We start from the raw sequence: 22,196 nt of genomic DNA on the forward strand, positions 1-22,196 counted from the left end.
AAACTAACAAACAGAAAGGACATCCACACCAAAAACCCATCTGTACATCACCATCATCAAAGACAAAAAGTAGATAAAACCACAAAGATGGGGAAAAAACAGAGCAAAAAAACTGGAAACTCTAAAAAACAGAGCACCTCTCCTCCTCCAAAGGAACGCAGTTCCTCACCAGCAACGGAAGAAAGCTGGATGGAGGATGACTTTGATGAGTTGAGAGAAGAAGGCTTCAGACGATCAAACTACTCTGAGCTACGAGAGGAAATTCAAAACAATAGCAAAGAAGTTAAAAACTTTGAAAAAAAATTAGAAGAATGGATAACTAGAATAACCAATGGAGAGAAGGGGTTAAAGGAGCTGATGGAGCTGAAAGCCAAGTTTCGAGAACTACGCGAAGATTGCAGAAGCCTCAGTAGCAGATGCGATCAACTGGAAGAAAGGGTATCGCTGATGGAAGATGAAATGAATGAAATGAAGAGAGAAGGGAAGTTTAGAGAAAAAAGAATAAAAAGAAATGAAAAAAGCCTCCAAGAAATTTGGGACTATGTGAAAAGACCAAACCTACGTCTGATTGGTGTACCTGAAAATGATGGGGAGAATGGAACCAAGTTGGAAAACACTCTGCAAGATATTATCCAGGAGAACTTCCCCAATCTAGCAAGGCAGGCCAGCATTCAGATTCAGGAAATACAGAGAACGCCACAAAGATACTCCTCGAGAAGGGCAACTCCAAGACACATAATTGTCAGATTCACCAAAGTTGAAATGAAGGAAAAAATGTTAAGGGCAGCCAGAGAGAAAGGTCGGGTTACCCACAAAGGGAAGCCCATCAGACTAACAGTGGATCTCTCAACAGAAACTCTACAAGCCAGAAGAGAGTGGGGGCCGATATTCAACATTCTTAAAGAAAAGAATTTTCAACCCAGAATTTCCTATCCCGCCAAACTAAGCTTCATAAGTGAAGGAGAAATAAAATACTTTACAGACAAGCAAACGCTGAGTGATTTTGTCACCACCAGGCCTGCCCTAAAAGAGCTCCTGAAGGAAGCACTAAACATGGAAAGGAACAACCGGTACCAGCCACTGCAAAAACATGCCAAATTGTAAAGACCATCGAGGCTAGGAAGAAACTATAGCAACTAACGAGCAAAATAACCAACTAACATCATAATGACAGGATCAGATTCACACATAACAATATTAACGTTAAATGTAAATGGGCTAAATGCTCCAATCAAAAGACACAGACTGGCAAACTGGATAAGGAGTCAGGACCCATCAGTGTGCTGTATTCAGGAAACCCATCTCACGTGCAGAGACACACATAGACTCAAAATAAAGGGATGGAGGAAGATCTATCAAGCAACTGGAAAACAAAAAAAGGCAGGGGTTGCAATCCTAGTCTCTGATAAAATAGACTTTAAACCAACAAAGATCAAAAGAGACAAAGAAGGCCATTACATAATGGTAAAGGGATCAATCCAACAAGAAGAGCTAACTATCCTAAATATATATGCACCCAACACAGGAGCACCCAGATTCATAAAGCAAGTCCTCAGTGACCTACAAAGGGACTTAAACTCCCACACAATAATAATGGGAGATTTTAACACCCCACTGTCAGCATTAGACAGATCAACGAGACAGAAAGTTAACAAGGATATCCAGGAATTGAACTCAGCTCTACATAAAGTGGACCTAATAGACATCTACAGAACTCTCCACCCCAAGTCAACAGAATATACATTTTTTTCAGCACCACACCACACCTATTCCAAAATTGACCACATAGTTGGAAGTAAAGCTCTCCTCAGCAAATGTAAAAGAATAGAAATTATAACAAACTGTCTCTCAGACCACAGTGCAATGAAACTAGAACTCAGGATTAAGAAACTCACTCAGAACCACTCAACTACATGGAAACTGAACAACCTGCTCCTGAATGACTATTGGGTACATAATGAAATGAAGGCAGAAATAAAGATGTTCTTTGAAACCAACGAGAACAAAGACACAACATACCAGAATCTCTGGGACACATTCAAAGCAGTGTGTAGAGGGAAATTTATAGCACTAAATGCCCACAAGAGAAAGCAGGAAAGATCCAAAATTGACACCCTAACATCACAATTAAAAGAACTAGAAAAGCAAGAGCAAACACATTCAAAAGCTAGCAGAAGGCTAGAAATAACTAAAATCAGAGCAGAACTGAAGGAAATAGAGACACAAAAAACCCTTCAAAAAATTAATGAATCCAGGAGCTGGTTTTTTGAAAAGATCAACAAAATTGATGGACCGCTAGCAAGACTAATAAAGAAGAAAAGAGAGAAGAATCAAATAGATGCAATAAAAAACGAAAAAGGGGATATCACCACCGATCCCACAGAAATACAATCTACCATCAGAGAATACTACAAACACCTCTATGCAAATAAACTAGAAAATCTAGAAGAAATGGATAAATTCCTCAACAAATACACCCTCCCAAGACTAAACCAGGAAGAAGTTGAATCTCTGAATAGACCAATAACAGGTTCTGAAATTGTGGCAATAATCAATAGCTTACCAACCAAAAAGAGTCCAGGACCTGATGGATTCACAGCTGAATTCTACCAGAGGTACAAGGAGGAACTGGTACCATTCCTTCTGAAACTATTCCAATCGATAGAAAAAGAGGGAATCCTCCCTAACACATTTTATGAAGCCAGCATCATCCTGATACCAAAACCTGGCAGAGACATAACCAAAAAAGAGAATTTCAGACCAATATCCTTGATGAACATTGATGCAAAAATCCTCAATAAAATACTGGCAAACTGAATCCAGCAGCACATCAAAAAGCTTATCCACCATGATCAAGTGGGCTTCATCCCTGGGATGCAAGGCTGGTTCAACATACCCAAATCAATAAATGTAATCCAGCATATAAACAGAACCAAAGACAAAAACCACATGATTATCTCAATAGATGCAGAAAAGGCCTTTGACAAAATTCAACAACCCTTCATGCTAAAAACTCTCAATAAATTAGGTATTGATGGGACGTATCTCAAAATAATAAGAGCTATCTATGACAAACCCACAGCCAATATCATACTGAATGGGCAAAAACTGGAAGCATTCCCTCTGAAAACTGGCAAAAGACAGGGATGCCCTCTCTCACTGCTCCTATTCAACATAGTGCTGGAAGTTCTGGCCAGAGCAATCAGGCAGGAGAAGGAAATAAAGGGTATTCAATTAGGATAAGAGGAAGTCAAATTGTCCCTGTTTGCAGATGACATGATTGTATATCTAGAAAACCCCATTGTCTCAGCCCAAAATCTCCTTAAGCTGATTAGCAACTTCAGCAAAGTCTCAGGATACAAAATTAATGTACAAAAATCACAAGCATTCTTGTACACCAATAACAGACAAACAGAGAGCCAAATCATGAGTGAACTCCCATTCACAATTGCTTCAAAGAGAATAAAATACCTAGGAATCCAACTTACAAGGGATGTGAAGGACCTCTTCAAGGAGAACTACAAACCACTGCTCAGTGAAATAAAAGAGGATACAAACAAATGGAAGAACATTCCATGCTCATGGGTTGGAAGAATCAATATCGTGAAAATGGCCATACTGCCCAAGGTAATTTATAGATTCAATGCCATCCCCATCAAGCTACCAACGACTTTCTTCACAGAATTGGAAAAAACTACTTTAAAGTTCATATGGAACCAAAAAAGAGCCCGCATCGCCAAGTCAATCCTAAGCCAAAAGAACAAAGCTGGAGGCATCACGCTACCTGACTTTAAACTATACTACAAGGCTACAGTAACCAAAACAGCATGGTACTGGTACCACAACAGAGACATAGATCAATGGAACAGAACAGAGCCCTCAGAAATGATGCCGCATAGCTACAACTATCTGGTCTTTGACAAACCTGACAAAAACAAGCAATGGGGAAAGGATTCCCTATTTAATAAATGGTGCTGGGAAAACTGGCTAGCCATATGTAGAAAGCTGCAACTGGATCCCTTCCTTACACCTTATACAAAAATTAATTCAAGATGGATTAAAGACTATTAAAATCCTACAAGAAAACCTAGGCAATCCCATTCAGGACATAGGCGTGGGCAAGGACTTCATGTCTAAAACACCAAAAGCAATGGCAACGAAAGCCAATGGGAGAAAATTTTTGCAACCTACTCATCTGACAGAGGGCTAATATCCAGAATCTACAATGAACTCAAACAAATTTACAAGAAAAAAACAAACAACCCCATCAAAAAGTGGGCAGAGGACAGGAACAGACACTTCTCAAAAGAAGACATTTATGCAGCCAAAAAACACATGAAGAAATGCTCATCATCACTGGCCATCAGAGAAATGCAAATCAAAACCACAGTGAGATACCATCTCACACCAGTTAGAATGGCCATCATTAAAAAATCAGGAAACAATAGGTGCTGGAGAGGATGTGGAGAAATAGGAACACTTTTACACTGTTGGTGGGACTGTAAACTAGTTCAACCATTGTGGAAGTCAGTGTGGCGATTCCTCAGGGATCTCGAACTAGAAATACCATTTGACCCAGCCATCCCATTACTGGGTATATACCCAAAGGACTATAAATCATGCTGCTATAAAGACACATGCACACGTATGTTTATTGCGGCACTATTCACAATAGCAAAGACTTGGAACCAACCCAAATGTCCAACAACGATAGACTGGATTAAGAAAATGTGGCACATATACACCATGGAATACTATGCAGCCATAAAAAATGATGAGTTCGTGTCCTTTGTAGGGACATGGATGAAACTGGAAAACATCATTCTCAGTAAACTATCGCAAGGACAAAAAACCAAACACCGCATGTTCTCACTCATAGGTGGGAATTGAACAATGAGAACTCATGGACACAGGAAGGGGAACATCACACTCCGGGGACTGTTGTGGGGTGGGGGGAGGGGGGAGGGACAGCATTAGGAGATACACCTAATGCTAAATGACGAGTTAATGGGTGCAGGAAATCAACATGGCACATGGATACATATGTAACAAACCTGTACATTGTGCACATGTACCCTAAAAACCTAAAGTATAATAAAAAAAAAAAAAAAGAAAAAGAGTCTGAGACCTCCCCCTTCTCTGTCTCTTGCCCCTGCTCTTGCCATGTGACATGCTGGCTCCTCTTGCCTTCCACCATGATTGTAAGCTTCCTGAGGCCCTCACCAGAAGCACATGCCAGTACCATGCTTCCTGTGCAGTCTGCAGAATGGTGAGCCAATTAAAATCTCTTTTTAAATTTTTAATAAATTACCCAGCCTCAGTTATTTCTTTATAGCAACTCATGAGTAGACTAACACAAGAGGTCAAAGGTGTGTTACTAGTTGACCCCTGGGAGGTGATGGGACCAGGGCAGTAAGGAGCAGTATTTAGAGTTTACCTCTAGCATCCATCCATAGTTCCACTCTGCAAAACCAATGCACATGGCTCAGCCTCTCATCTACTTCTGAGTCCCCAAAGTGAATAGATCTCCTTCCTCTAAGCCATGGCAGCGACACTAAGAAGGAGCATTTTCTACCTCCTTTCTCCTTATGTGCCTCTTGTTGCCCCAGATGGCTTGTTACCTCCTGGCTTACTATTTACCAAAGTATTCCAGCCTCTGGAGTACTTCAGCAGTCTCCTAGAAGTAAATTCCTGTAGGATGGACAGATGTAAAAGTTGGAAACAAGGTATATTCTATCAGTAGTGGAATGATTAAATAAAACATCATACATTCACCAGGCGTGATGGCTTAAGCCTGTAATCCCAGCACTTTAGGAGGCCAAGGCAGACAGATCACTTGAGGTCAGGAGTTCGAGACAAGCCTGGCTAATGTAGTGAAACCCTGTCTTTATTAAAAATGCAAAAATTAGCCGGGTGTGGTATCATGCACCTGTAATCCCAGTTACTCAGGAGGCTAAGGCAGAAGAACAGCTTGAACCAGGGAGGTGGAGGTTGCAGTGAGCTGAGATCATGCCACTGTACTCCAGCCTGGGCAAAGGAGCAAAACTCCATCTCAAAAACAAACAAAACAAAATATGGTACATTTGTACCCAGAAAAGAGGTTTTATTGTTTTTGTGACTTAGATCTAGATAAATTTACCTGGAAAGATTTTCAGAGCATATTGTTACTTTTTTTTTTCTTTTTTGAGACAGGGTCTCACTCTGTTGTCCAGGCTGGAGTGCAGTGGCATGATCACCACTCACTGCAGCCTCAAACTCCCAGGGTCAAGCAATCCTCCTACCTCAGCCTCTCATGTAGGTAGGACTATGGGTGTGTGCCACCATGTCCAGATAATTTTTCTTTTTTCTTTTCTTTTTTTTTTTTGTAGAGATGGGGGTTTCACTATGTTGCCCAGGCTGGCCTTGAACTCCTGGCCTCAAGCAATCCTCCCACTTTGGCCTACCAAAGTGCTGGGATTACAAGCATAAGCCACCATGCCTGGCCATATTCTTAAAAATAAAAATAAACCGAACAAATCATAGCATGAACTCATTTATAGAAAACAAAGGAAAACCATACACGAAAATAAAAGTATATCTTTATGTGCACACGCATGTGTGTAACTATGTAAATACATAGAAAAAGTCTGTAAGAATACCCACCAGACCAAATAACTCCAAAAAAAAAAAAAAAACCAGAAAGTAGGCTTTGATGGGGACTAACAGGAGGCTTTTAATCTATATGTAGTTTACACATTATAAAAAAAAAAAAATATTCACTCTTTTAAAAACCCGAAAACAGCAGAAAAAAAAAAAAAAAAAAGAGAATGTATTTGCATATCACTTCTGTAATTAAAAATATAATTTTTTAAACCTGAAATTGTTAGGAGATTCTTTTTATCCTGCAGAACTTTGCTTTAACAAGTTACATACTAGCACCAGGAAGGCAGTGGAACTAGTCCCCACTTGGGCAAGGGTTTGTTTACACTGCTTATCTAAAGTTAGAGCCAACAATGCTAATGATTCTGAATAGCACCAGCCACTCCTCGGCCATCCCCTCCCTTCCCACCCACAGATTCAACTATCACCTCTATGTGGATGACTTCCAAATGCCTCTTTCCAGAAACAGCCTTTCCTTGGAGCTACAGTCCTGACTTTCCAACTTCCTCTTCAGTACAGCCAACACACAATGTAGAAAACCAGACTCCTGTCCTCTCCCTATCCCTAATCCAGCTCTTCTGCCTAACTTCCTCCTTCCTATGAACCGGCACCTCTTTTTTCTCCTGGAAACCCAGAAAGGAAACTTCCTAATCATCCATAGTCCTCTTTATCAACACACCCAGCCCCAAATATCCAATCAGCTGTCACATTCTAATGAGTTTTCTAAAAGGTTCTTCCCAACTAATAACTCCCTGTGTTGCCACTGACACCACCTCAATTCAGATCCTTTGCATATATCATCAGGACTAGCAGAATCACCCTCAGTGGTCTCCCTGCTCTTAACTGCTTTGACCCACTAACTAGATGTCCCATTTGGTAAAGGACCAACATTCCAGCCTGCCACGGTCATTTTGAGCCTTCATTCCATCACCTATTGTATTAGCTATTTTCCCAGCTTTGAGTCATTTGCCAATTTGGGAAATATGGCTTTATGCCTTCTCCAAGTATCTGATAAAAATGTTAAAGTGAGCTGAGCCAAGAACAAGGTTCTGACTGCAGATCTGTTTCCAAGGAAACCTAGAGCTTAGTACTAAAGTAAAGAAAGTAAATTAAAAAAAAAAAGTAGTGTTGGATGTTTTTGACACCATCTCATTTATACCTTACAACAATCCCTTGTAGGAGATATTGTTACCCCAAATTTTAGAGACTTTGAAACTGAGGCTGAGAATGGCTAGGTAAACTTGTGAAACAGTCTCACAGTTATTAAATGGTAGACTTGTCATTTGAACTTGTCTGTTGATTCCATAGCTCACGGTTTTTCCACCACACAGTAGAAACCTTTCATGGATCCTTACCTTCTAAAAGGTAAAGCACATGTCTCTTAATCCGCACTGAACGCCTTTCACATTCTAGCTCCAAACTTATCTTCGTAATAATAGATGATACTACATGTCAAAAACAGTAATAAGTTTTACATGCTCTATTTCATTTAATCCTCATCACAACCCCATAAAGTAAGTGCTATGATTATGTCCATTTTACAGATTCAGAAGCTGAGGCATAGAGAGATTAAAAATAGCTTAATCTGTAAATCAGAGATTATCTAAAAATAATTTCTTAAGAATAGCTTCATCAAGGCCCACCCAGTTAGAAAACAGCAAAGCTGGGTCAAATCCGGGTATGCCTGATTAGAGAGCTATTTAGGAGACAGAATGGACAAGAATTCTCATTTGTACAACCTATCAACATGTATTTCTTGAGACTTTTGTCACATGTTCAATATTGTGTGAGGGCTGGAAATAACAGAAATGAACAACCAACAAAAGTCCCTGGCCTTGGCTTCATAGGGCACACACTCTATTGGGAAAGACAAGCATTAGAATGGAAGGCAGCAGCGTGTCACGACTGGGAAGGTGAGGCCTTCAGTGCTAAGAAACCGCAGACTCAATCAGGTGAGGGTTTTGGTCTCAGCAAGTGGTTTGATTAAGGTTCTACTCACTACGGTGGAGAACTCAGAAGAAATGGGTTTAGGAAAAGATGCATTCAGTTTGGGACATGAGTTTTGGGGAGATGTAACCCAGCCAACCCAATATGCAGCTTTGGAGCTCAGAAGTGAGAATTAGGCCGTGGAGAGGCTTAGAATCATTGGTGTAAAGGCACAACTGCACTCACAGAGGTGGATGTCCTTACCAGACATTTCTTGGTAAAGATGCTGAGAAGTTCAGGTATTTGTGCCATGTCTCTCTAACTGACTGAAACATCTTTGATGGCAAATCCTGGATATAGAACGAGGAATGCAGTAAACATTCTAGTTACAGAATGAACCAAAGTCCTTAATTTCAAAACGAGTAACAAAGCCATAAATCAATAGTAGAGCATTTATGTGAACTAGTTACTCTAGATTAACCTGAATTGCTTCCTCAATACAAGAGCAACCAATGTCCTGGGCATCCTCCCAAGTTTTTGCTGAGTCTTCCCACTGAATAGAACTGGTCACAAGGTGAGCATTTGCTGCCTCTCCTTGTACATTCTAGTCTGATTCCTTGGTATGTGCTACCTCAGTCCCAGCAGCCCTTGCTTCCAGAATTCTTCAAATTAAAAATAAATTTCTCCAAAAAGGAAGGAATGAGGATGGAAATGTTTAGCAAAAGAAAACACCAGGTAACAGCAACAGAAGCCTCTTTCCCACGAGTGAAGTTAGAGTTTTAACTAAGCTCCTTTAACAAAACATTATCAAAATTTACAACTTACAAATGATTCCTCACTTATAATGCTTTGTTCTATCCTTCCATAAATAAATAACTGTTGGAAACACTGAGAAACGGAGAGAGTGAGCAACATCTTGTTTCACAAATGACAGAAAGTGTCAGGTCCTCACCTGCATGATCATCTGGCTCAGGTAAACTCAGGTGGGCAGTTGCTGTGGGGACCTTGCTCACCATTGTCCCCACCAGCCAGCATAGTGCCTGACACAGGGGAGTGACTCAAAATAACTGCTGAATGGATCAGTGATGAATGGATGAGAAAAGATGGCTGAAAAAAAGTCCAAAATTGTGGGCAAAAAGGAGACAAGGATGAGGGGTAACACATAAGCAACAAGAATGTGAAGAAGGCAACCAACCATCTTCTTACATCTTGGGCTCAGATTCTCCTCAGCTTCTCCACAAAGTCACCCACACAGTAGCTAAATCTTTGGGTCAGTTTCTGAGTCCCATAGGTGCTGTCAAATGCAAAGTTAAAGTATTTGACATTTAATTTTTAAGTTTTATACCTGCTTTCTCTTTTCATTTCTATATGCCTTAGGAACACTTTCCCCACCAAGCTTTCACCTAAACTAAAAATTTAACATTGGATTAGACTGTTACTAGATTCTAAGGTCATGATTTGGACCAAGCTTCATCTTGCAGGTTTGCTGCTCTGCTATTTAATGTTTTACTCCAGAAAAGGAAGTCTACACTGTGTGTCCAGAATCCTCAAGGATAGTGTCTATCCATCTGATAATAGAGTTCCAATTCTGCCTATCTTGGAAGGAACACAAAGAAATGAGAGTATCCTTGCTTACAATTTTTTTTTTTGAGATGGAGTCTCGCTCTGTCACCCAGGCTGAAGTGCAGTGGCATGATCTCAGCTCACTGCAACCTCCGCCTCCTGACTTCAAGCAATTCTCTGCCTCAGCCTCCCAAGTAGCTGGGATTATAGGCACCCACCACCATGCCCTGCTAATTTTTGTATTTTTAGTAGAGACAGGGTTTCACCATCTTGGCCAGGCTGGTCTTGAACTCCTGACCTCATGATCCACCCGCCTCGGCCTCCCAAAGTGCTGGGATTATAGGCATGAGCCATTGCACCCAGCCTACAACTTTTTTTAAAAGGCATTTCATTTTCATCTCACAGGAAGGCCATTTTAGAGGCTACCCTTGATTTAACACCAAAACTTCTTACAAGAGCACAAGCCCCAATGACCCAATCCATGGTGTGCACTTCATTCTCCTTATACTCGCCCACATAAACAGTGTCCCTAGCTCCTTACCACATCTGAAGCTGCACCTGTCACTCTTAGGAAAGCACACGGGGTCTCCAGGAATTCAATCTATGCACACTCAGGAGCAGCAAGCTAATTTTAATTCTCGTATTTGATGACCATGGCTAAAGTAGAGCTAATTTTTTAAGTTCAAAGTAAAATCTAAGTGGCTTCTAGATTAATATCTCTATTTGAGAGATACAACTGATAAACAGATGATGAACTGCCACAGCAGGATTGAAAATGTGGTTTAATGATGGGAAGTTTGTGAACCTGATAGAACACATTGGCAGGTCAAATGTGAAAAAGCATAAAATCATCTCCAAGATTACCTTTCTGGCATTTGATAAAATTCAAATCCCTTTTATCTTTTGCTTAAATCCAGGAATACAAAGCTACTTCTTCAAAGTAATTTAAACTATTTTAAACAAAAAGCCAACATTATGCCTTCTAGAAAGTATGAAAAGCATTTCCATTAAAATCAGGAATAAAATAAAACAGTCTATTATCCTCACTCAGTTATTAATGATCTAGAATTTCTGATTTAAAAGAGAAGTAATCATTATTTGTGGGTAATATGATTCTCTACCTAGAGAGTGCAGGAGAATCCACTAAAAAGTTAAGTTGATTAAGTAAAAAATATAAAACCTTTAGAAAATAATGAGTAAGACACAGAACTTCTCCACTATGGACTACTGACCCCATTCATTTCAGAACTGGTATTCCTCGAGTGGTCATCTGCAAGCTTTGTGCTCAAATAAACTCTATACTTAATCATCTTTTCTGAATCTCATTTATTAAAGTTGACAATCTTCATGATAGAATGTTAAGCAAGGAATCTAGGATCCAAAATTGGATATGGTGTATTTATCATGTGATCCCAATTTTATATGAAAAAACAAAAGTCCCATTCTACTGCTCCCCAGCTAGGTAGCTTAGGACAAATCCATGAGTCTCTTAGGAGACCAGTTCCTTCAACTCCTCCAAAACCAAGAAGGCCAAGCTTGGACCCTTCTCCTTTCTTCCCCTCAATTCTAAGTATTGGATAACAGCATATAATCGAAAATTAATAAACAAATATAAACAGAAGTATCTCTTAACAATTTAAGACAAAATACAGAATTTTAGTTTTAAAGCAAAATTATTTTTGGATTAAAGATTTTTTTAAAAATGAGTATCCCCTAAATGGGTGATATATTTTATATCTGACTCCTTAGATAGTGACAGTTCATTAGAAATACACAGCATGGTGAGAAATGAGCACACTCTCTTAACTTCTATGACTAATTTGATCTGGGCTTGCATGCCTGCAACAGGAACAGCCTCCACCTGTTGTTAGCCATCCCATGACTTGGCATTAGAGACGCCCGGACCATTCTCAGCCAGCAAAAGGCAATCAAAAGCCTAGATCCAAGAGTGTCATGGGAGAGCGTGCAAGGTTGTCTGATGTCTGTGTTGCACTGATGGTGCAGGAAATTGATTTTTGGAGTTCTTTGTGCAAACTTATATAGCTTCTATGCATAGCTCAAAAGTTCCTGCCTTCTCTTAGATTCAAATAATAATTGAGCATTTTTTTTCACAACTACCACTAGATTTACCAATCCCTACCACTGTAAATTTTAAAACTGTACCCAAGCCATGATGAAAGAAAAACCTCAAGCACAGTAAGCCAGACCGAGTTAGAAGCAAATTAGGTCTGAGTGAATCTACTCAGACCCCGGCAGTTAACCAAACTGCTCAAGCTCTGCTCTGCCATCCAAATTCATTCTGCCTTTGTGGAGGGAAAAGGAATACAATTTCATGCCCAGAGTATTTAGCTTTTGTGAATTTTATCCACCTTTCTGAGATTGGCAAAACAGGCTACTAGAGAGGGCTTCAATTCTTCCAGGCAAACATTTCATATATGAAAAACACGCTCAATCAATGAAATCTGAGTTCGTGTTATTAATAACAACAAATGAATTGAAACTTTCTTTAGAAATGACAGTAACTTGAAACAACTCCTGTGATATCCAAATTAAGCCATGTTATGTGATATTTTAATCCCAGATTTGTATAGCATGTACTTGGTCACATGCTTTTTTCCCAAATGATTTTTTTCCATTCTCTAGATTTTCCATAGTCAGTAATATTATATAGTTTAAACCTAAAGTGAAGTCATCAAAACAGAGTCTCTCTTTATGTCTGCCTCTTCCTTAATTCTGAATATAGCAGCCTTACTGTTTTATTATTGTTATGTGGCTATTCCTATAAAGCAATGAAAATATACAAATGCTAGCTGAGTTTTGTTATAGCTCTTAACTTGTGTGCACCCATCATCAGCCCCTCTAAAGGAGACCTGTCATTATTTTTACAAATGGAGCACATTTCCTTGAGGTTACCATACAACCACATAGCCAGCAGTGATGCCACTACTAAGAAGAGAGAGATAAGAGGTTTTGGGCAAACATCATTGATGACACTGGCCAGTACTGTTTGACTAACAGCCCTGTCAAGATTAGGCACCCTATCTATGTTTTGTTTTATTTTCCCCAGATATCTTCCTCCTCCCCCATTCAAGCAAGTAGCCCTGTACTCACGCTTCAGAGGAGGGATATGGGGGGCTGAGGGCAGACCTGTGAGCCTTTTTGGCTTTTGTTTTAAAAACTTAAACCCTAAGAGCACAGAGGAAAAGGTTAAAGGGCATTAAGTCTGTATCATAGACCCAATATTGAGCAGAAGCAGGGAGAAGACTGGAGCTTTACTCTGACCCTTGCCCCCATTCCATCTCCTACTGGCTGGTAGTCAGGGGAGAAAAGACAAAATGTCTCATAGGTCCTGAAAGCAGAAGGAACCTCGCTTCCTGGCAGAAGGCAATGAGACCTCAGAGACTTCAGGGAGCTGCGGCTGCTGCACCCATGAGAGGCAGCTCCGCGGCACTGTATATGAAGTCACCCATGGACAAGGACAGTGGCTATTTCAGTGGCAGCCGGGGAGAGAGGAAGTAAGACCTGCAGCTGCAGCACCACTCAGAGAGCAGTAGAAGGGAACCCCATGAAGATATGAGGCTAAATTCTTTTCCTGCCATTCAACTGGGAGACTCAGTAACAACGATAAAAATTATCAAAGAAGCTAATATTTGTTAGAATTCTTATTCTGGACCATGTACAGTTCTAACAACAATAAAAATTATCAAAGAAGCTAATATTTGTTAGAATTCTTATTCTAGACCAGTTCTAAGCCTCCGACATGAGTTATTTCATTTAATTCTTACAAAACCTATTTGGTAGGTACTACTGTTACGCCTCTATAATGTAGATGAGGATGCTTAGGCCCAAACAGGCCAAGTATCTTGCACAAGGTCATGCAGATTATAAGTAGCAGAGGCAGGATATAAATGAACCTAAGCAACCTGACTCCAGATCCCAAACTTATAAAATGAAATGAGGGAAAATACAGAGGTATATTTCTTGTACATCCAAGTCTATGGCAAGTCTATTTAGTTCTTCTCAAACTTGTCTCTTTGTCTAACAATAGAGCCCCTCTTTCACGCAAAATCTAAAACAGAGCCCCAGTATATAAGACAAATAAGAGCAGGACTGCTTGGTAAAAGCCGAAGTAAATGACTGAGATCTTCATTCCTCAGCATCTCCCTCATCCTGCAGAGGCCCCAAACACTCCTGGAACACAGTTTGAAAAACCCTGTTCCCAACCAATATCACTCTGAATTATGTGCTTGAGAGACAAAAGCAGCCCAGCTAGAACACCAACAACAGCCAGCATAATCAAAGGAAAAAGGCAAAAATAATCCCCCACTGACAGTTACAGAGGGCCATTCCAGTCTGGGCCCTGACACTAACCAGCTCAAGTTTGAGCACTGGAGGGCCCAGAGGTGGTGGAATTCCGGGCTGGAGCAGAGAGTCAGGAATGAGGCAAATCCAATAAACAGGCAGAGGCGGGAAGCAGAGCCAACAGGGCGCCGGGGCCAGCGGTCTGTGGTGAGCGAGGCGGCTGCAGGAACAGAGGTGGGAGCAAGAGGGAGGCCAGCCCAGGAACTGCTCCCACGGCTTCAGGCTGTCCAGATGCAGTCTAGGAGATGGCAACAGTGAAAACTTACGAGTATTTCAATAACCAGTATTCTGGGGAAGGAGAAAACCAGCTACACTGCCCTCTTTCTCACCAATTCCAACATCGCATTTTCCCCACGTACAGTCACGTACCATTCAGTGGCTGATAGTGTCAGACTCAACAGCCAGAAATGCCTGCCTTTGGGAGTAGTGTGGGTGACAGTTAACAGTGCCAGAATGCTTGGACTCACGTCCCGGATCTCCTGCATACTAGCTGTGTGACCTTGGGTAAGTTACTTAACCTCTCAGTGCCTCAGTTTCCTCATCTGTGATACGCAGATAATAAAAGTACCTACCTCAGAAAGTGGGTTGTGGGGATTAAACAAGTTAGTACCCATAAATTGCTTAGAACAATGCCTAGTACGAAGCTCTTACTAAATGCTAGCTATGTTATCATTCTTATTTTGATAGCTTTCTTCTCACTCCTGACAGCTTTCTCTTTATTCTTCCATGCTGTATTAGTTTCCTACAGCTGCTGTGACAAATGACCACAAACGTAGTAGTTTAAATAATACCAATGTGCTACCCTACAGTTCTGGAGGTCAGAAGTCTAAAATGGGTTAGTAGGGCTACATTCCTTCTGGAGGCTCTAGGAAAGAACTCATTTTCTCTCCTTTTCAAGCTTCTAGAGGCTTGGCTCACGACCCATCACTCCTGTCTCCTTGTTCTAAGAACACTCAAGATTAGACTGGGCCTACCCAGATCATCCAGGATCATCTCAAGAGCTTTAATTTAATCACATCTGTAAAAGTCCCTTTTGTCACGTAAAGTAACATATTCACAGGTTCCAGGCATTCAGACTTGGACATCTTTGGGAGCTCATGATCTAGCCTACCATCTACACCTCCCCAAAGCCTAACACTGCAGACTGGAAAGACTTGAGGAGCCCTGGGGGAAGAAACAGTAATATTAGTGGCTAACTTTGAGCACTCAGGATGTGTCTGTCTCTGTGCAAAGTGCTTTAGGTAAACTATCTCACTTTGGCCTCAAAGCAACCCTGTACAATTACTATTGCTATTTTATGCAAAGGTCAGTTGCTCATCCAAGGTTGTACTATGTAAACCCCAGGGAAATTTGATTCTAGAGAATCTTGTATTTGATGAATAGAGTGTCCAGGCTCTATACCTTAAGTCATGATAACTGGATTCGGGGAGTCGGGTGGGGAAAGATCATTAGGGGCCTCAGAGACTGTGCCACAAGAGGTATACATGCTCCCTGGCTGCAAAGAGACAGGGGGTCCTGCAGAGGCCATGCTAAACTACATACAAAAGATCAAATGTCCAGAACATCTCCTCCTACTCAAAGGAGAAACACTGGGGTTACTCAATAATTTCTTCAAAGGCAGGTATGGACCAAAAATCTAAGAAGAGATCACTGAGGCTTGCCACTACTTGAGGAGGAGAAATGAAATGCCCATTCTTGCCCCCAGACCAGTCTTGCAGTTCCAGTCGAACTCCCACAAGAAAAGAAGAATTAAGTTTCCCTAGAAAGAATTCCGACTGAGTCAGATTGATGCAGACCCTCCAAAAACACGCCAGGAAGGCTTACAATCCTGGTAGTCCACCAAATGGCCCCCGCTTGTAACAGTTGATCTGTACTAGGACCAAACAACCAGCCACCCTCCACCCCACAACAGTTATGAATATGTAAGCCCCCACATGCCAAAGATTTCAACATGAGCCCAATGGTTTCACCAGCACCCACCTCTTTTCCTACCAGTTCTTACACAATGAATGCTCAAAAACAAGTGTGGCTGACACAGGGTGGAAAGGGGCAAGCTAAACAATTGCTAAGCACGTCTATTACGGTGGTTGAACTATCCACAGCATTTCAAAACCTCAACTGCTAAACAATTTAGCCACATCACTATTGGAAACTTTCTAATGAGCTGAGTTAAAGCTATTAGGTTTCACCTAGCCAAAAAAAAAAAAAAAAAAAAAAAAAGGACGGTTATTTGTTTCGGGTCATGAGCCCAGAGGTTAATGTAGGATAGCACAGTGGTCAAGAGAACAGACTCTGGAGACAGTCCACTTTGACTGGCTCCTGACACTGGCACTTCCTTGCTGTGACTTTACGCAAATCACTTGACCTTTTGTTGCTTCAGTTTTCCCATCTTCAAAATGGGCATAATCATGGAAGTCCACACTCCCTAATCCAAATTCTGAGCAGCCAGCCAACTGTGATTCAGAAAGTTTATGGATTTTGTAATGGTAAAAATGCATATGCCATATATTACATAACACCTTCAATGGTATCTGCAGCAAATAAAACATGCCCATAGTTTCTGAAGTAAAAATGTATGTGTAGTTCTCACCAAGTGAGAAAAATAAAGACTGTCATAACCTCACGTCAGTTCAGACCAAGTTTTGTAGCCAAATTTATGAAAATCACAGTTTTCAGAGCTTTTTTGATTTTGGAAATACAGCTAAAGGATAAGATCTCTCACATTGACTGTGTAATATATAAAAATTAAATGTGTTAATTGATAAAAGTGCTTGGAGTGGTGCCCGGCATGTAGTAAGCACCATAGTGTTACCAACAACAACTTCTATTATTTTCATGTAAAATTGGAAACTTTAAAGTTATGACTAAATTTCATTTGGAAACCAGTACACTTTGGAGATTAATAGGTATTACCCCTTTGAAACAATCCTCTAGGGAAGGATTTTCTGAGATGATGAAAATGTTCTATATCTGCACTGTCCAATACAGTAGCCACTAGCTGCATGTAGCTATCAAGCACTTGAAATATGGCTGGTTAATTTCACTTAACTAATTTCAATTCAAATGTAAATAGCCATATGTGGCTAGTGACTACCATGTTGGACAATGCAGCCTCCAAGGGCTTGGTTGCCAATCTGGCCCATGAAAATCTATTTAAGCCATAACACAGATGAATTATAGCCTCGGTAAAAGCCCTGCATTCTGCATCCAGGGAGCAGAGAGGAACACATGATACTAGAGAGAGTTCTGCCCTTCTTTGTAGGCCACATGGTTGGCCTATAACAAAATGCATCTTTGATATCTTCTTCCTCTCTTTCTCCATTCCCTACTCCTCCAGCTCCAACTCTCCTCTTTGGGCCTTATATAACTAAATCACATGCTTCCCTAAAACCCTATCAGAACCTTCCAGCCCTCCTCCAGAAGCACCATACTCCCTAATCACCTGCCTTCCCTCCCCTCAACCAAACCCCTACTTGCACAATGCCACAGATCTCAACAGAACGTCGGGAGGAAAACAACTTCAGCAAACAAATTCACACTCTTAGCTGCTTCTACTGTTTTTGGCTTTTCCTCTGCTTCTCCTTCTGAACCCAGAAGCTCTGTTTTATTGTTCTTCCACCGCAGAAGTTGTTCCGGCAGAGAGAGAAGGCGTTAGGACTAAAGCAACTGTCCTATATAGGCGCCTGTCAGCCAGGTGTGTGGAATACACATGCGCGTGCGCACACACACACACACACACACACGTGCAGCAAGCCTCACTCTGTGCAAATCTCTCCTCTTGCCCAGGCATGGGAAACATCCCCTGCTGTCTACTTTAGAAAACTCTTCCACCATGCACAGTATTTTTTCAATCTTCTTTTATTCACTTAGAAAGTTACAGGTAACAAATTGCACATCAAACAGTTTTTTTAAAGTATACAACAAAAGCCCAGCGAAGAATGTGACTAAGAATGGTTGTAAATAGAAAAAAAGAAAACCAACCGCCTTCATTGGAATCTAGCTTCTAACCCACTGGAGTATGGAATTTTTAATGACAGGTCAAACTTGGACCACATCCCAGGAGTTTATGTTACTAAGAGGACTGGAAGAATGTCCCCTCCAGTTCAATCTCACTTCTTACCTGGTCCCAAGGCATGAACCAAAGGTGATTATTAGACATGGCTCCTGGGTATAAAAGGAATTTCCCCCATGGGGCTGTAAATAAAGGATAGTGTTAATGGTAAACATTATACATTCCTCTAGCTCCTTTCAATTATATTATCTCCTTCTCCCAAGTAGATGTTTATGTTGTAAAACCAAAGTCTTAAGATTTAATACTGGCCCACAATTATCTCTAGGGAGTCTTCTAGGTGCAAGCATTTTGCCATGAAAGCCACAACAAATGCCTTCAGTAGGGAAAATGAGACATCTACATAAATAACCCCCAGAAGGTAGAGAGCAGAAAGGGCCCTGGAGAAAAAATGCCGCAGAAATCAGAGCAGGGGGAGGTTGGCTGTTTCAGGAAAAGCCTCACACCACCAGCAAAACACAGTTTGAAGGATGGTTAGACTTTAGAGTGGTGGATGTGGGGATGTGGTGGATGTGCCATCAGATGGTTTAGATGACAACACCATCAGACATTCTTCAGAAAAGTATTCATGAAGACATAGATGCATACAATAACCTAGAGATAGTCCACCTCTCTCCTCAATGACAACTGGGCACCTGTACAAGCATCTATTGGGTCACCTGCTTCCACCTCCCAAGTCAGGCTCTCAAAAATTCTCCCTAGTGGAGTCAAGCATTCTTGGCCTCAGTAGTGCCCATTCTGTGGCAGTGGCCCTGCCCTACCTCTACGGGGGGTATAAGAAACATGAAAAGACACCAATCCTGCAGAGATCCAAAAGACCTACGGGCAAATTTTGCATAATGCAACTGAAATTATGATCTTCGTGCAAATAAAACTTTTCGAAGACGTGAATCCTACTTAACAGGTATTCAGGGAACTCACTATTTAAAATAACACTGATTAATCACTAAATGAGTCTTACACTGAATAATTGGTTAAGTCGGCTGAACTAAGTGTCTCATGGCTTAAATACAGAGCAAGGGGCGAAAGCTCCCACAAATTTACGCTGTGCACCTAACATTCGCAACAACAGAAGACTTCTTGCTCTAGTGTATTTATTACTGTAGCATTAAAGGACTTGAAGGCAAAGCTAGCTATTCTAGTTATCAGTTAGAGCGGGACCAGGTCCAACGTTGTATTTTCTAGGACTTGATGTACACAAATCTCTCCAGGAACAATCTCTTGAGCACTTTCCTTGAAATACTGCTGCTAAGTACCGCCACAAAAAGAGCTTATGTTTTTCTTTGCACTGGCCACCTCCACACCGTACTCACAACACGAAGGGGCGACCTGAGGCAGGCGTCTGGAGTGAAGGCACTGGCAGGGTGTCCTTTAGCCCCTGCGAGGGCGGCCTGCATGCCCTGGAGGACCGCCCGCCTCGGGTCCCCCGGGAGCGCGAGGACACTTTTCCGCCAGGTACGCGGAGTCGGGCTGCTCCCTTCGGCGGCTCGACTGCCTTGGGAGAGAACCAGCCCATCTTTCCCCTTCTCCAGTCCTCAGGAACCGAGCTACAGAGTCGCTTCCTCACCTGTTGGCTCCTGGCGAGTCTCACCGGCGTCCCCAAGCGCAGCGTCCCTCTGGGACCCGCCGTCCGCGCGCCTGTCGCTAGCGGCGTCGGGTGTCCCCGCTACTGTGTGTCAGCTGCAGAGCCGATGCCCAGGAACGCGCGGGAACCAGGCAAGTGCCCGAAAGGCAGAGCCCGGGAGGCAGAGCCCGGGCGTGCCGCCGCTGCCCCTCCCGCCGCGCGAGCCTGCCGCCTGCCGCGTTGCCCACGTTGCCCAGCGTTACCCTGTGGACCCGCGCCGTCCGCAGTCCGCGCCCGCCGAGCTGTGCGCGCTGCCCGGCCGGCGGCGGCTGCGCGGGCGGCAGCGGGGCCCCCGCCCTGGGCTGGGCTTTCCCAGAACTCGCCCGCCCTGGGTGAGAGGCCGCTAGCGCCGCCGCGGGCGGCCGGGCGGGGGAGCGGCCTGTGCCGGGCCCGCCCCCGGCTCCTGCCGCGCGGGGAAGGCGGGCGCGGAGCGAGGACCCGGCCGCCTCCCCCGGAGCTGGCTGCTGGCGGCGCGACCCCTTCCCAGACCCCTGGCCCTGGCCCCTAGGAGCCATCCTTTCTGGCGGGAGCCAGAGAGAGCGCTCCTGGGGCGCCCGGCTCCGGGAAGGGCGAGAACTCTGCACACTTCAGGCGGCGGGAATTTACTCTCACACTACCCCAGGGAACCACCCGTGGTTGACAGATGTGGAAACTGAGGTTCACGGCAGATAAAGGACACGATCAAGGTCTCTGCAGTAGATGGCAGCACCAAGTCTCGAATCTGTTCTGTCACTCGTTCATTTAATACATATTCATTGAGCCCCATCAATGTGCCCAGCGTTGTGCCAGGCTCCGGAAATACTCCTTTTGCTGGTAATGGTGGCCATCCAGGACTGCAGACTCCAAATCCAGTACTCTTTCATTGCTCAAGCAAACCTGAAGATCTTCACAGCTAGAAACTACAGGCTCTGCACAGAGCCTCCTTAGCCGCTGGAGCCGCTTTTATGAGTCTTAGGAGAGCCAACGACCTGGAAAAAAATCAAATCATCATCCTCCTCCCTTTCCCCTAAACCTGTGCCTCCTCCCTCTACCTGTTCTAATGGAAGACCCTTCCCTAGGCCTGACCTCTTCTCCTACATCCGATCAGGACCCATTCCTGTGGTCCATATCGCCTCCTACTGTCCTCTCCCTTGGACCAAATCAATCCTTCAAACCACCGCTGTATTATTCTTCCTCTTTTACAACTTTAATCTATGCAGAAACCTTCACTGGCTCCCTATTGCCCTCCAAACTAACTCCCCATGGCTGTGTAACCCAGCATGCCCTGGCTAATAAGGATCACCCAACAGAATGTCTCTCCCACTCCAGCTCTGTACCTGAACTTAAGCTGAGCCTTCTACCTGGAGCATCGCCGCCTCCTCCCACACACTTTCCTCCTGCTCATGTTTGACCCTTTCTTTTGGGTCCCTCTTAAAAGTGATCTCTCCTTCTTGGAGCCTTCAGAACACAGGAGAGTTTGGAGCAAGAAAGCACAGGAGGCCCAAAGAATCCTGCTGTTAAGAAAAATCTGCCAGTCTGGTCCTTAAACTGTCTTGCTGTTTTCTCACCACTAGGACTTTAATGAAAACTAACATGACTGCCTCCCTGGAGAGCTGATTTCAGAAAGGTCTCTGCAGAGGGCTCTAAAGAAATTCTGTTCCTTAAGATCTTAGCATTTTAGCACTAGGACAGTGAGAAGTGGTAATTTACTCAATCCCTGAGGCTATGTTATCCTGAACAAGTAAATAAAGGGCTGAGGAAAGAGGTAGCATCACTGACAATAAACAAGGTAGGCTATTTATTTAATATATAGTATTATATTATGGTTTTATAATTCATTTAATGAACGAATAATATCAAACTTCATCCATCACCTGACACCCCCAAAGACTTTTTTTTTTTAATTTGGCATGTGGGAATAGATAGCTACAAACTGGTAGATGCACAAGCAGTTAACATTGAATCCTCCAAATGAGTCATTGCATGATTAGTAAGCAAGGCAAATCTAGGTCCGTTGAGCAGGAAAGTTATCCA

General features: G+C 42.6%; 1 protein-coding gene across 1 annotated transcript in view; it reads right to left on the reverse strand.

Annotated features, from left to right (window-relative positions):
* PLCE1 (phospholipase C epsilon 1) overlaps window positions 1-20,440 on the reverse strand; it is a 350,498-nt gene extending 330,058 nt beyond the window's left edge. The window contains exon 1 of the mRNA XM_032136433.1: window positions 20,127-20,440. The gene's annotated coding sequence lies outside the window, so the exon portion shown is untranslated. The remainder of the gene's footprint in view (window positions 1-20,126) is intronic.
* Between the last annotated feature and the right edge of the window lie 1,756 nt (window positions 20,441-22,196).

Source organism: Hylobates moloch, unplaced genomic scaffold (genome assembly GCF_009828535.3).
Source record: "Hylobates moloch isolate HMO894 unplaced genomic scaffold, HMol_V3 SCAFFOLD_3, whole genome shotgun sequence".
NCBI classification, from domain to species: Eukaryota; Metazoa; Chordata; class Mammalia; order Primates; family Hylobatidae; genus Hylobates; species Hylobates moloch.